Here is a 14,557-nt window from a genome sequence, read left to right on the forward strand (position 1 = left end):
AATTTACGCGCGCCGGCCGACCGGCCTCCGTTCCTAGCCCAGAACACGCCCCCACCCACTTTTCAGGGCCCAGCAATTACGTTTGTAATGGTCGCTTACGCGCGTGGCCGGACCCTTTTGAACATGCGCGCAGCACGCACAGGGCCCAGCCACGCGCTTAAGTGACAATATTTGCGGGCATGGCCGATTTAGAATTTGGCCATTAGCCAGTAAGCCGACCACCCCAGAGCTGGCTCCTTCCAGCCATGAGCAATTAAAGTTTTCTATGATTAGGCAGGAAGTCTGTCAGTTCTGCAGCCTAAGCCAAATTGTGCATCCCTAACCATGACTCAGTAGGAATCTAAACAAACTGTTTACGTATATTGTACAGATATATCAATAAACTGGAGTGAAGGCAGATAGCTAAATTTCGGTATAGAAAAACACATACATACATACATACATACATAAATAAATCGATCCTACAGAGAAAAAAGATTTTGGTGGGTATAAAAATGTAGTCACACTCTGTGGAAAAGTGCTGATGGAAGGACTAAATGCATGTTGTATTGGGTGTCAGGAAATAATTTGTATCATTGCTGCATCATTAGCTGTAGATGCACAATGATGCGTGAGAGGAGGATTGTGGGAAGCAAGCTGCTTCTAACCTTACCATATAGAAATAGTGATTAGGCATTAGAAGAAACCTGGTCATCTTTAAGCTAAAAAAAAAATGTGTATGCTTCAGAATGCTGAAGTGCACATGTGAAAAAACATGTGAAGTGCACATGTGAAAAAATAAATAAATAAATAAAACCCCCAAAAGGATTGGTAGATGCCACAAATAGGAAGAATAACCACAGATGTATCTAAAATCTTTGCCTTTATTTTTTTTTTTAATTTTATTTTTAATTTTATTTTATTTTTAATTTTATTTATTTATTTTTTTAGTTTATTTATTTATTTATGTATATGTCGCCTGTGCAATTGCCCTAGACAGCTTACCGAAGAACACAATAAAATCAAATTGATAATGTCTGTTCCAAATTATAATATATAAACAGATAAAATTAGCATTTAAAAAACCGGTCCTGCTAAAATAAAAGTTTAAAATCAAGGCGCTGAGAATAAAATGACACATAAAAGTAAAAGCAAAGTTATTGAAACCTATATGTAGAAATTTTAAAACATATGCCACAGCAGCAGGCATTTATAGTATGTATATATTCATGGCATCATGTGTATGACATATGTTAGCCTTCATATGTGCAGTATACCAACCTTATAATAGGTAAGTGCATGTGTGTATGTATCTATGTAAAGATACTACATACACAAATGCACACATTTTTGAAAAATGAATTTGAATTTCACTGACAAAAAAATAATTTTTTTCAGAGCAGTCCAAGACTAATTCATGCTACATACCTTCTCAGCCTTCCCTCCTGATGGGGAGAATGCTGTACAGACTCTTATGACTAAGTCAGGAGTAAATGGTATCATTTTTCTTCCCTTGAAATCAGGTTAGAAACCATAAAACCTAATTGAGTCTTAAATCATGTGCATGGCACTACCATTAGAGACATATTTTTTTAATTTAACTCTTGCCAGCCCCTTCCATACAGCACTGGTATATTTTAATCATAGCCTTCAAAAAACGAAATAAAGATAAACTGAGCTCAGGTTTCCAAACGGAATACAAAGTTATGTGTTTCCTACCTGCCAGGTTACTAACCAGAAGGCTTAGCAACTGAAAAATATTTGTTTCTCTTAAGGATAAACGTCATTTTTCTACTAAAATCATTACCCCAGAGCATTCTAAAATATCAGGCTTCTTGCAGTTCACTCACTAACAGGAAAATTATGTCACAGGTTCTGTTGAACATAACATGTCTCACATCCATGTTATAACTTGCCAAGTAATTATGAGTGACAATTTCCTCACCACAAGTTTTATTGCTCTTGTATAAGTGAAATTTGATTGTAGGGGAGAAGTTCTATCAATTCATTAAGGGGCGGATTTTAAAAGCCCTGCTCGCGTAAATCCGCCCGGATTTATGCGAGCAGGGCCTTGCGCGCCGGCGCGCCTATTTTCCATAGGCAGCCGCCGCGCGCAGAGCCCTGGGACGTGCGTAGGTCCCGGGGTTTTCGAAGGGGGCGTGTCGGGGGCGGGACCGGATGACACGGTGTTTCGGGGGCGGGACCGGGGGCATGGCGCCGGACCGGGGGCATGGCGCCGGTCCGGGGGCATGGTCCAGGCCTCCGGACCAACCCCCGGGTCGGAAGACGGCACGCCAGCAATCCGCTGGTGCGCGTAGATTTACGTCTGCTTCTCGCAGGCGTAAATCTAGGGACAAAGGTAAGGGGGGGGTTTAGATAGGGCCGGGGGGGTGGGTTAGGTAGAGGAAGGGAGGGGAAGGTGAGGGGAGGGCGAAAGAGATTTCCCTCCAAGGCCGCTCCGAAATCGGAGCGGCCTCGGAGGGAACGGAGGCAGGCTGCGCGGTTCGGCGCGCACAGGCTGCCCAAAATCGGCAGCCTTGCGCGCACTGATCCAGGATACGCGCGGCTATGCACGTATCTTATAAAATCCAGCGTACTTTTGTTTTGGCCTGCTGCGCAAACAAAAGTACGCGATCGCGCTTTTTTTAAAAATCTACCCCTAAACATTCATAGTCAGTTTGAACGTTTTGGGTTTTTTAAATTTTAACAATGTTTTACACATCTGAAAGGCAAATACATTTTCTGCTTATGTTTTTGTGGTGCAATAAGATAATTCTCTTTTAGCCAGACACTCACTCACTCCTGCCCAATCAGATGATCCCTTCCAAGAGCAGTGACTGAAATCAGCCATAGATCCCCCCTTATCTAAATATGTTGCCCACTATCTGTCTAGAATACAATTCCTCACTTTTTCCCTGCACACACAGAAAATGCTAAACCTCACTAGCTTTCAGAACCAGTACTCTCTTCCTTGGGTCAAAACAGAATGAGCAGGTGAAAGCCAAAAATGAGGTTGCCAGAAAATACAAGTGAATCGTAGATTATATTATAGAGATGTGATTTGGGTTAGAATTTCATGTCTGGCTTCGTTTCGGGCCTCCGCAGGAATTTCGTTTTTCCCGTGGTTTGGGGGTTTTTTTGGGGGGAGACCCGATTTTTGGGTTAGTGCGCGCTAACAGGAATCATTGAAATTGCCTAATTTGGGAAAACTGATTGCACATCCCTACTATATTACGTGGGGATATAAAGGGGAAAGGGGGCTGTTGATGTATTAGAGGGATAGGGAGGCGATAGAAAGACAGTAAGATTATATCTGGTAGTGAGTTAAAACAAACCACAAGTGTTTCGATACGTTAGTATTGAAGTGTGTGTTGCCATTTTCATTTCAAATGTCTTATGTTCCTGGATTGTCATGGATTTCTATTTTAGTATCTTGATCATAAGATAATTGATGCCATGGTCATATCGTAAAAAGTGTTGCCTAATGCACAGGCCCATCACTGGGTTGATCAGTGATCCAGGCAGTCTGAAGGTGGGAGCTTATTGTGGCTATAAAATATAACTTAAAAAAAACTTTGAGGCCTTCAGGCCTAATCTTCCAGCCCAACACCCCAGAAAATATTTTAAAATAAGTGTCGGCATAGTATTCAATCTCCCCCCTCCCTCCCCAACCCACCAAATTTAAAAAGTAAAAAAAAAAAAGGAGGCACCAGCACCTCAAGGGCAAGCAGCCCCTCTTCTCCAATTTGTTATGCAAAATCATGATTCCCTCCTTCCCCACCCACCTGCTACCTCTGTTCCCACCCCCCCCTGGTAGCTGACAGCAACACTGGAAGTATACGACAATAACATTGCTGTCAAAAAAAAAAGTCGGTTAAATGAAATGGCTCAGAAAATATATATTTAATAGATATTTAATCACACATTTGCATGGTGAAATTCAGCCAAAATAACCTGCCCAGCTGGAAAACTCTAGGCCTCGATACAAATCATTACCTTCTTTGCACTACCCTTGCTACATCTGAAAATACACAAATTTTACAATCCAGAAACTGGGTTTCTTGTTTGTGTAAAGAACAAACCAGGTATCCAGTCTCTAGCTGGCTCAAGAACAAAATTAACTATCAGAGTGGGCTGATCTTATTCTCATCCTTCTCAAGGATGTGTTCAGAAAGTCAAATATGAGTTCAGTCTCAGATGATTGAGCAGCAGCCTCCTTTTTTTTTTTCACGCAAGGAGGCAGGTAATATGCTTTAGATCAGGGCTTCCCAAACTTTTAGCCAACAAGACCCCATTTTAGAACTTTAAAATTCACATGACCCCAGGTGATAACCAAAATAAATTTGGGAAGGGGGCAGTCCACCTCCAACAATCATTGCATTCTGTGTCCCCAGCTAATCTCCTTTTTCATCCTCTCTACACCCTCTCTTAAACTCCTCCCCTCCAGCGGATCCCTTCTTACATCTGCCAGATAAAAATACAAATCCAGTCTGTCACTTCCCTAGCCTGTCCCCTCACTCTCCCTAACCCTTTTTGTATCCCTGAACTGATCCCCTCCCCCAACTGTGACCCTCTGTCATCCCCTCCCTCTCAGTCCATCACTCATTCTCTCTTCATCCATCTCCTAGCCCTTCTCACCTCTTTACAGCCCTCCTCTCACACCGCCCAACTCCTCTCTTTCATCCCCCACTCAGTTTTCTGTCATTCCCTCTCACCCTCCTTCCTTGCCCTCCCCCAATACACTATCTCCATCTAATCCTTCTGAAACCCTTTGTCAGCTAATCCAACCCTCAAATCCCTTCTGTATCTGATCCCTTCCTTCAAACATTCCCTGGCCAGGGTCACCATCAACATTTTCCTTTAGGCCCTAGGCCAGTGATCAATAACAACTGGTGACAAGAACATAAGAAATTGCCATGCTGGGTCAGACCAAGGGTCCATCAAGCCCAGCATCCTGTTTCCAACAGAGGCCAAAACCAGGCCACAAGAACCTGGCAAAGTACCCAAACACTAAGAAGAACCCATGCTACTGATGCAATTAATAGCAGTGGCTATTACCTAAGTAAAATTGATTAATAGCCATTAATGGACTTCTCCTCCAAGAACTTATCCAAACCTTTTTTGAACCCAGCTACACTAACTGCACTAACCACATCCTCTGGCAACAAATTCCAGAGCTTTATTGTGCATTGAGTGAAAAAGAATTTTCTCCGATTAGTCTTAAATGTGCTACTTGCTAACTTCATGGAATGCCCCCTAGTCCTTCTATTATTCGAAAGTGTAAATAACCGAGTCACATCTACTCGTTCAAGACCTCTCATGACCTTAAAGACCTCTATCATATCCCCCCTCAGCCGTCTCTTCTCCAAGCTGAACAGCCCTAACCTCTTCAGCCTTTCCTCATAGGGGAGCTGTTCCATCCCCTGTATCATTTTGATTGCCCTTCTCTGTACCTTCTCCATCGCAACTATATCTTTTTTGAAATGCGGTGACCAGAATTGTACACAGTATTCAAGGTGCGGTCTCACCATGTGGCGATACAGAGGCATTATGACATTTTCCATTCTATTAACCATTCCCTTCCTAATAATTCTTAACATTCTATTTGCTTTTTTGACTGCTGCAGCACACTGAGCCGAGGATTTTAAAGTATTATCCACTATGATGCCTAGATCTTTTTCCTGGGTGGTAGCTCCTAATATGGAACCTAACATCGTGTAGCTACAGCAAGGGTTAATTTTCCCTTTATGCAACTCCTTGCACTTGTCCACATTAAATTTCATTTACCATTTGGATGCCCAATCTTCCAGTCTTGCAAGGTCCTCCTGTAATGTATCACAATCCGCTTGTGATTTAACTACTCTGAATAATTTTGTATCATCCGCAAATTTGATAACCTCACTCGTCGTATTCCTTTCCAGATCATTTATATATATATTGAAAAGCACCTGTCCAAGTACAGATTCCTGAGGCACTCCACTGTTTACCCTTTTCCACTGAGAAAATTGACCATTTAATCCTACTCTCTGTTTCCTGTCTTTTAACCAGTTTGTAATCCACGAAAGGACATCGCCTCCTATCCCATGACTTTTTAGTTTTCTTAGAAGCCTCTCATGAAGGACTTTGTCAAATGCCTTCTGAAAATCCAAATACACTACATCTACTGGTTCACCTTTATCCACATGTTTATTAACCCCTTCAATCCCACAATTACTTTTGAAGGCAAAATAGTGCATTCATCACCTTCTCCATTCTATCTACAAATTTTTCGACTCCATTTCTCACACCTCCTCAGCTTCAGTTGGAGCTCAGCATATGCTGTGGCTCAGGGCAAGTAGCATCCAATATGATGCCCACAAGATCTCACTGGTCCTACCTGGTCTTAATGAAATGGACTGTAGTGGTCTAAACCTTTTGAGGGTCCCCGAGACTTTTCTTCACTTATAAATAGTCATATTTTCACAAGTGTGAATTTCCAGCCTTCTCATTAGTATCGCCCACACTTCTTCCAGCCCAACATCATCAACTACTTCCGGTCAGACCTCAGCAGTTTGAGCACCGTCATTCTATTACACAACAGGCCCAGCATAAACTTAAGCCCAGTTTTTCATCCCTCCAAACTCCATTCTGATGTGATACAAAATCCAAATCTTTTTGGAGGTATGGTGACAGAGACTTCCTCCCAGAGCACCTAGTCTTATGAGGAAAGCCACTTTCACACTGCTAGAATTAATGGCTATCAGATAGGCTCTATCAACATTCACACATATTCTTGGAGGGAAGAGCATTGTCACTCAGACACCAGGTTGTTATATTTTATGTCAGCAAACAGGGAGGCATGAAAACATTAAAGTTTTGGGAGTGTGCAACCAGACATTGGCCTGTCATTCAAGCCACCTATCTTCCAGGAATCTCCAACAAGCTGGCAGATCACCTTAGCAGAGTATTTCGACTGCACGAGTGATCCTTCTGACAATCACCAGCCAACAAACTATTCAACTTAGGGGATTGGCTGTCAATTGACCTGTTTGTGTCACAGCAGAATAGAAAACTATCAAATCTACCCAGCAATTTCAGACTGGCCCAGGATACTCTCCTCTTCAATTAGGAAACAAATCTCATGGACACTGTTCCAGCATTAATGTTGGTTGCCAGAACAGTGGAAAAGCTGCTGCAAGATTGTGCTCACTTGCAGGTAGATTCTCAAAGCGTTGCTCGTGCAAAAACTGCCTCATACATGCGTTTGTGGGCCATGCATTACCAATGCGAATTTTAAGAAGCCGGGAAGTACACATGTGCATACCTGTGCATGCGTCAAGAATAAGGAGGCAGAAAAGGGGCAGGGAAAGGATGTTCCGGGGTGGAGTCAAGATATATGCACATAACCTCTGAATTTTGCAAGGCTGACCATGGCAATGTGCTCCAAGTTACACAGGTAACATTACTGCTGGTTCTGAAGAGGCGCACGTTTGGCCCAGAGGGATTCTGAATACAGGTGGGGGGAGGGACTCTTTTAAAGGGCTAATCTGACTCTCTCTCTATATATATATATAGAGAGAGAGGGGGGTGCACTTTCAACTTGGGTTTGGGGGGGTCATTGTTAACATTGGTCTGCCTAGGGTGCAAGGGTCCATGGACCCTTGTAACAGTGTCCCTCCCCAAAACCCACTCTGTTGAAAGTGCCCCTCTTACAGTATGATATATAGAGAGTGTCAGATTGGCCCTTTAAGAGTCTCTCTCTCTCTCTCTCCCACCCCAGCCAGTCACTTGTGTGCATACGTGCATAAAGGCTCCAATACATACGCACGGTCGGGTTATTTTAAATGGTACGTGTATACTTGTACGCACAATATAAAATCAAGGGTATTTTTGCTTGCATGCCCAATACGCACATTTATGGGTGCACACATACACCTTTTAATATTTACTTGTTGGTTCTTATTGCTGCAGCATGACCTAGACACACATGGTTTGCATATCTTGCACAATTTTCCAGTAGATCCCCAAATATATCTGGGAACAGGCCGTACGTTGTTAACGCAAGATGAACAAATGCTCTGTCATCCAACCCTTCTATAATTCATTCTAATGGTTTGCCTATTTAATGCTCAGTAACTCCTCATCTCTCTTTGTTTGGAGTAATTAAAGCTATAAAGTCATCCACCAGATAGAGCTATGCCTTCAAATGGATCAGATATTCCAAATAGTGCCAACAGAAAACCTTGGATCCATTCTCTGATAAGCCCAAGCACTTGCTATTTTACTTGCTCATCCTTTCTGACTCATGCCTCGCCACATCATTGGTAAAAGTACATCTCAGTGCCTTAATGACTTACAGCATTCAAGTGCATGCCAAGCCCATCTCTATTCATCCACTGATATAAAGATGTTTGGCTTGTGCTGCATTAAGCCCCCAACACAAAAACCTCCAGTTCCATGGGACTTCAGTATTGTACTTTCTCAAATCTTGAAGCTGTCTTTCAGGCCAGTACAGATGAATTGAAATGGAAAGTAGCATTCCTCATCGCAGTTATCTCAGCTACAAAAGTCAGCAAGTGCCAAGCTTGTGTCCACTATATGCCATCTATGCAGGTCTTCCATAATCAGGTAGTCCTTCCCACGCAATCAAAATTTCTACTAAATGTTGTCTTGGCTTTCCATATCAATTAATTCATTGTACTATCTACCTTTTTTCCGAGACCACATGACAATGAAAGAAAAGGCGCCCTTCATACCTTAGATTATAAAGAGTCTTCGCCTAGTATGAAAGAAGAACTCCACATTGCCAGGCTTCACAGACTGCTGCTCCTTGCAACCTTGGGCAAGTCACTTTACTCTCCATTGCCTCAGGTACAAACTTAGATTGTGAGCCCTCTGGGGACAGAGAAATAACTACAGTACCTGAATGTAATCCGCTTTGATGTACCAAAAAGCGGAATATAAAAATCTGATAAATAAAACTTTGCATCACAGTCAAAAAAGCATACATTGTCTATCTGGATAGTGGAATGTATTTCAGTGCTGCTAAACCTTAGCAGGACTGCAGAACACAGACTCTGATGAAGCTCATCAAGTCAGAGCTATGGCTTCTACTGATGATCTTTTTTTTTTTTTTTAATTTTATTTTTATTGATTTTAAACATTACAGCAAGTCAAATAAAACTGCTTATTGAAAAAGAAATGCAATTATACATACATTGTACAAAATAAATTATAAATATTTGCATGAAAACTCTAGTATAATCCACTTCCCCTTAAAGAAACTCAAACTAGAGGCAGTAATTTGGAAGAATTTAACAAAGAAATATTTATGAAGAATTGGGCATTAACGTAGTTCAAGGACCGCTATTTATTTAATTGATCCTTCATTTGGCTTTACTCCGGAGGTAACAATTGTCCTCCTTGCATTTAGGAAAGATTTTAATTGCTCAGGGTAGAAAAAAAATATAGCAATCTTTTGGAGATTTTATGACACATTTACAAGGGTATTTTAATACATAAGAAAAACCTAATGCCAACACCTGCAGTCTCATAACGAGAAATTCTCGTCTTCTTTCCTGAGTAACCGGAGCAAAATCTGGGAACACCCGTATCAGCGTTCCTCTAAAAGACATATCAACATTTCTAAAATATCTCTTCATTATCTCCGTTACGTCCTTCTCAATTATAAAGGATACCATGAGAGTAGCACATTTGTAATATTCTCTAGCAGAGTCCTCAAGAAACTGTGTCAGATTTCCTTTATTCATATCCAGTTGCTGCTGCTCTCTATTTCTTGTGGACACTGGCATGTAATAAACTTTATTCACAGAAGGTAAATTTTCTTCTTGAAATTTCAAAACCTCTTTGAAGTATTTCTTAAGAGTGATATAAGGGAGTTCTCCTACAATTTTCGGGAAATTCAAAAATCTCAGGTTCAAATGACGAGAATAATTTTCTAAATATTCCAGTCTTCTAGACACCATATTTAAGTCCTTAATCATCTTAACACTGCATTCATCAGCTTTCCTTAAATCCGCCTCTACTGTTCCCAGTCTTGGCTCCAATTCATGAATCTGAGTGTCTAAAACCTCCACTTTATGTTCAACTCCTTCCAACTTATCTTGATACCGCCCTATCGATTCCACCAATGCAGCCATTATGTCCCAAATCGCTTCCAAAGTTATTTTCTCAGGCCTACCTGGCATCCGAAAGCGGGGTTTATGAGTTTCCTCACCCCCCTTCGTTACCGGAGATATTCTCGCCGGGGTATCTTCCTGTCCAGGCATGCTTGTTTCTCCGTCGTTCCTCTCTGTTACCCTCATCAGGGTCGGGGTCGATGCTGTAGGCAGCAGACCTCGATGTTCATTGCCTGAAGTGTCCAGGCATTCTCTGGGCCACAACGGAGATTCGGCACCCTCTGCGCTCTGGCCTCCCTCAACGTCGGTCGCTCCAACTGCGTCACGAGTGTGCGACCCCGCGGCCTGAGGGCTCGCGGGAAGTGGAGTCATTTCGGGTCTGCGAGGATCCGGGGGGGTAAGAGATATGTCTCCAGGCGGAGCCACCGCTTCCTCGGAGAGCCCCACAGCGGAGTTTCCTCCTCCCGGTTCTACGATCCTTCCTGGTACGTACGAAGTTATTAATCGCTGAGTGGCCATAACTTCAGAATCTGAGGGAAAGATTCAGAGTTTTCCCTTTTCGCGGGCATTATTCAAACGAAACAGCAAAAGTTCAGAGCTCAGCGCGTCCATACCTGGCTACGCCGCCATCTTGCCCCTGAACAGGTTAATGTCACTGATGATCATCTTAAAGAAGTTCCTCCAAGGTCATTTCAAAGCTGCAACTTGGTCATCAGTTCATACTGTTACATCCCATTATTGTCTGGACAACCTCTCAAGGACTAACAGTAAATTTGGGCAAGTAGTTTTGTGTAACCTGTTCTCGCAGTATTCTGCTTTCCACCTTGGAATCTGGGTTGTTTGTTCAATAATCACTTCACGGCAACCCTCTGCTTGGGACTCCCTATCGACATAAAAAGCAAGTCTGCTCACCGTAAATGGTGTTTTCCATAGATAGCAGAATGAATTAGCCATGGAATGCCCTCCTGTCTCCCTGGAGAGTTGATTACCTAACTAGATTTAGTTTTGATATAGAATGAGGAGGCTCTCGAGGCAATACCCATGTGGGAACTCCCACACATGCTCAGTAAAGCTCTACTAGCTAGGAGAGACAAGCCTGCTCGGTGCCGCTGGGTGACATCACCCACATGTAATGGTTAATCCATCCTACTATCTACGGAAAACACCATTTGCGGTGAGCAAACTTGCTTTACATATATTATTTTTAAAAAGCCATAAATCTGTCTGGGAGTTCTGCTGACACTTCCTAAGCCATTCAAGCAATATGAACTCTTGAATTGACTAATATTGTAAAGTACAGCTGAAAGTCACTTAATTCTGTTTTGTACTCTTATTACAAGCCCAGTTCAAATGAGTGCAATAGGCTTTATCATTTTCATGGAAAAAGAGGCATGAAAGCACAAGCCAAATTGATCTTTATCCAATCTGGCTTTTTCTGTAGCTTACCTTCCCCCAACATACAAGATTCTCACTGCTACTTTGTCATGCCCTCTGGTTTTCAATAAATATATGAAGGCTTTTCAGAGGGCCAGCATTGTGTTTTCCTTACATTTCTTTTGGGTGGGTCTTGGATGTGTTAAATGCATTCTTTTTATTAACCTGTTGCCTTCCCAAGTAGAGCTTCTAGTTCCTGGATTGAGTCTCGGCCATTACACAATAGTAACATCTAGTAACCAGACTCTGACTGGGACACGTGTCAGGTTCCAGAAGAAGCCATGATCTGTGGCCTCTGGCTGAGGACCGTGGCTGCAATGACTGGGCTCGATGGGAGGGGAGAGAAGTTTACAAATGGGGAGAGGGGGGGGTAGGATAACAGGTAGTTCTGATACTGTTTCCTAGTAAGGACCAGTTCCTATTGAACTGGAAACCCAAAAGAGCAGGAGGAAAGTTACCAGGCCAAAAAATAAGATTCGTTGTCTTAAGATGTTAAAATCCTGCCCTGTGTTCTTTTTTTTTTATTATTTTTATTTATTACTTATAAGAATTCAGTAAATACAATGACTCAATTGTTCTCTTCTGTTCTAGAGTTCGGAACTGCAAAACGCTGCTCCTGCCTGTCCTGCAGCTGGACCTAAGGAAGTCGCTGTGTGCTGCCCACTGAATACTGTGATAAGCTGAAGAGCACAGAACTACTCCGCATTTCAGCTTCTGTATAATTTGCTTTTTTTTTTTTTATAATACACATGCAAGCCATTCCTCCTCCCCCACCAACCTTTCTTCCTCCCTCAGGCCGATGCTTCCCAACAAGGAGAAGAAAGGAAACAGACGGATGTATTCTCAGCTTACTGCAGAGATCTGTTCTTTTACGATATTTATCCTGGCATATTCAGTACTCCTGGAGGTTTTTCAGGAGGCTTTGAAGAAGAGCGTGGTTTAAAAAATGAAGCATTCCTCTCCCCCGGCTGCTTGTGTCTTTCATATATGCTGTTAATTTAAAAAAAAGTACCTAAGTCATCTGGAGAAACTGTGCACAAGTCAAAACCAGAGGTCTAATAAAACCTGACTGCTCTGGAGAAGCTGCATTTCGGCTCCCAGTGCTGGAGCTGTCACCGCGTGGCTGTGGATTTCTGACTTACCAGCAGGTGCTCCTGGAGGCGCTGCTGGCAGAGAGCCACGCGTTAGGCGAGGGGACCAAAAGCAAAGTGAAAACAGTAAGAGTTTGCGGGTTTCCTCTCTCATCAAACAACTTCAAAGTACTAAAAAAACAGTGTCTGAAAGCAAAGTATTTTTATGTGCCTGAAGGGCACTTCATAAATAAGATGATGATGGCTGGTATTTGATCTTGCCGAAGGATCATTTTAAAAGGGTCTAATGAACGTAAAGCAATATATTATACGCAAAAGTGACTTTTTACCAAATTTCCTGCCTGATATGTCATGTTGGCGCACAAGTCTACCCGGACTGAGTGGAGAGGCGTTCCTGGAGGCAGAGTTTGGACGAATTTGGACTTGCGCACAATCTTTTGTAAAAGTTGACAGTATGCGCATAAGTTTTCAGGAAACTTGTGCAGAATAAACAGCAGGTGTAACTTGTGCGGGTAGTCTTGGTGGGATAATTTTTAAAAGCGGGCATGGTGTGTACACGTGTCATTTTGAAAACTGGTGTAACTTGGACGTGCTTGTGCCAGTTTTCTTATGCAGACTTGTTTGAATACTGCCCTCACTTTGAGCTGAATTTTAAGACCCGTGCGCACGTGCACACATTTACTGGCTCACGCAGCAGTTTTACAACATACGTGCGTATTTACGCATATACATGCAGGTGTTATAAAATCGGCTGTATGCGCATACATGTGTGCACAACTTTACATTGACGTTTGCATGTGCGCGCAAATGCCTCAGGTGTGTGAGGGGGATTTTAGTAGATACGTGCGCCCACACAGTTACCTGTTTCCCCAGTTCATTCCCACTTCACCCCAGTAAAAGAGAGGACTTCCTAAACACCCTAGTCAACTTGCCTCCCTATTAGCCATGACCCTTAAAACCCCACTGATTAGCCTAGTTTTTGTCTTTTTTATTACTTGCATGCCATCCGTAGCGGAAGTAAAGTTACGCAGTAGGGGACCCCTGCGCACGCTTCTGCACGTAAATACTTACAGGCAGGCTTCATGTTACAGACCGAGCCCGCCCATGCCCCGCCTAAACCCTGCCCACACCCCTACCCCTTTTTTGAACTTTTAAATTCGTGCAGGTATCAGGAGATAGGCGCATGCTTGCACAGTTTTTTAAATCTGCGCAGAGTGCGCCAGGCCAAGTCATATGCGTATCTCCCGGCTTTGGTGCCCTTAATGCTTTTAGAATCTACCAGATTATGTTTAATGTTATCAGCTACAGAGACTAAGTTCCAGATATAAGTAATGGGGCAGATTTTAAAAGCCCTACGCGCGCCGAGCCTATTTTTTGCATAGGCCCGGCGACGCACGTATGTCCCGGGGCTTGGAAAAAGGGGCGAGGCGGGGGGCGTGGCCAGAGGTCTGGCCGGAGGCTCGTGCACCGGCACTCGGCCGGCATGCGAGGCAGGCGCAACTTGTAAAATAAAGGTCGGGGGGTTCGGTATGGCTGGGGGGCGGGTAAGGGGGGGGAAGTGAGGGGGGGGCAGAAGGAAAGTTCCCTCCGAGGCCGCTCCAATTTTGGATTTCTGACTTACCAATAGGTGCTCCTGGAGGCGCTGCTGGCAGAGAGCCACACATTAGGCGAGGGGACCAAAAGCAAAGTGAAAACAGTAAGAGTTTGTGGGTTTCCTCTCTCATCAAACAACTTCAGAGTACTAAAAACAGTGTCTGAAAGCAAAGTATTTTTATGTGCCTGAAGGGCACTTCATAAATAAGATGATGATGGCTGGTATTTGATCTTGCCGAAGGATTTTGGAGCGGCCTCGGAGGGAACAGGGAATGCCATCGGGGCTCCCCTAGGGCTCGGCGCACGCAAGGTGCACAAGTTATAAAATCGCACATGTTATAA

At 43.2% G+C, this 14,557-nt stretch overlaps 1 protein-coding gene across 1 annotated transcript in view; it reads left to right on the top strand.

Annotated features, from left to right (window-relative positions):
- The window catches only part of MTHFD1L (methylenetetrahydrofolate dehydrogenase (NADP+ dependent) 1 like), a 623,332-nt gene extending 609,270 nt beyond the window's left edge, over nucleotides 1-14,062 (top strand). Inside the window, exon 28 of the mRNA XM_029596548.1 lies at nucleotides 12,123-14,062. The gene's annotated coding sequence lies outside the window, so the exon portion shown is untranslated. The remainder of the gene's footprint in view (nucleotides 1-12,122) is intronic.
- The last annotated feature ends 495 nt before the right edge of the window (nucleotides 14,063-14,557 follow it).

Source organism: Rhinatrema bivittatum, chromosome 3 (genome assembly GCF_901001135.1).
Source record: "Rhinatrema bivittatum chromosome 3, aRhiBiv1.1, whole genome shotgun sequence".
NCBI classification, from domain to species: domain Eukaryota; kingdom Metazoa; phylum Chordata; class Amphibia; order Gymnophiona; family Rhinatrematidae; genus Rhinatrema; species Rhinatrema bivittatum.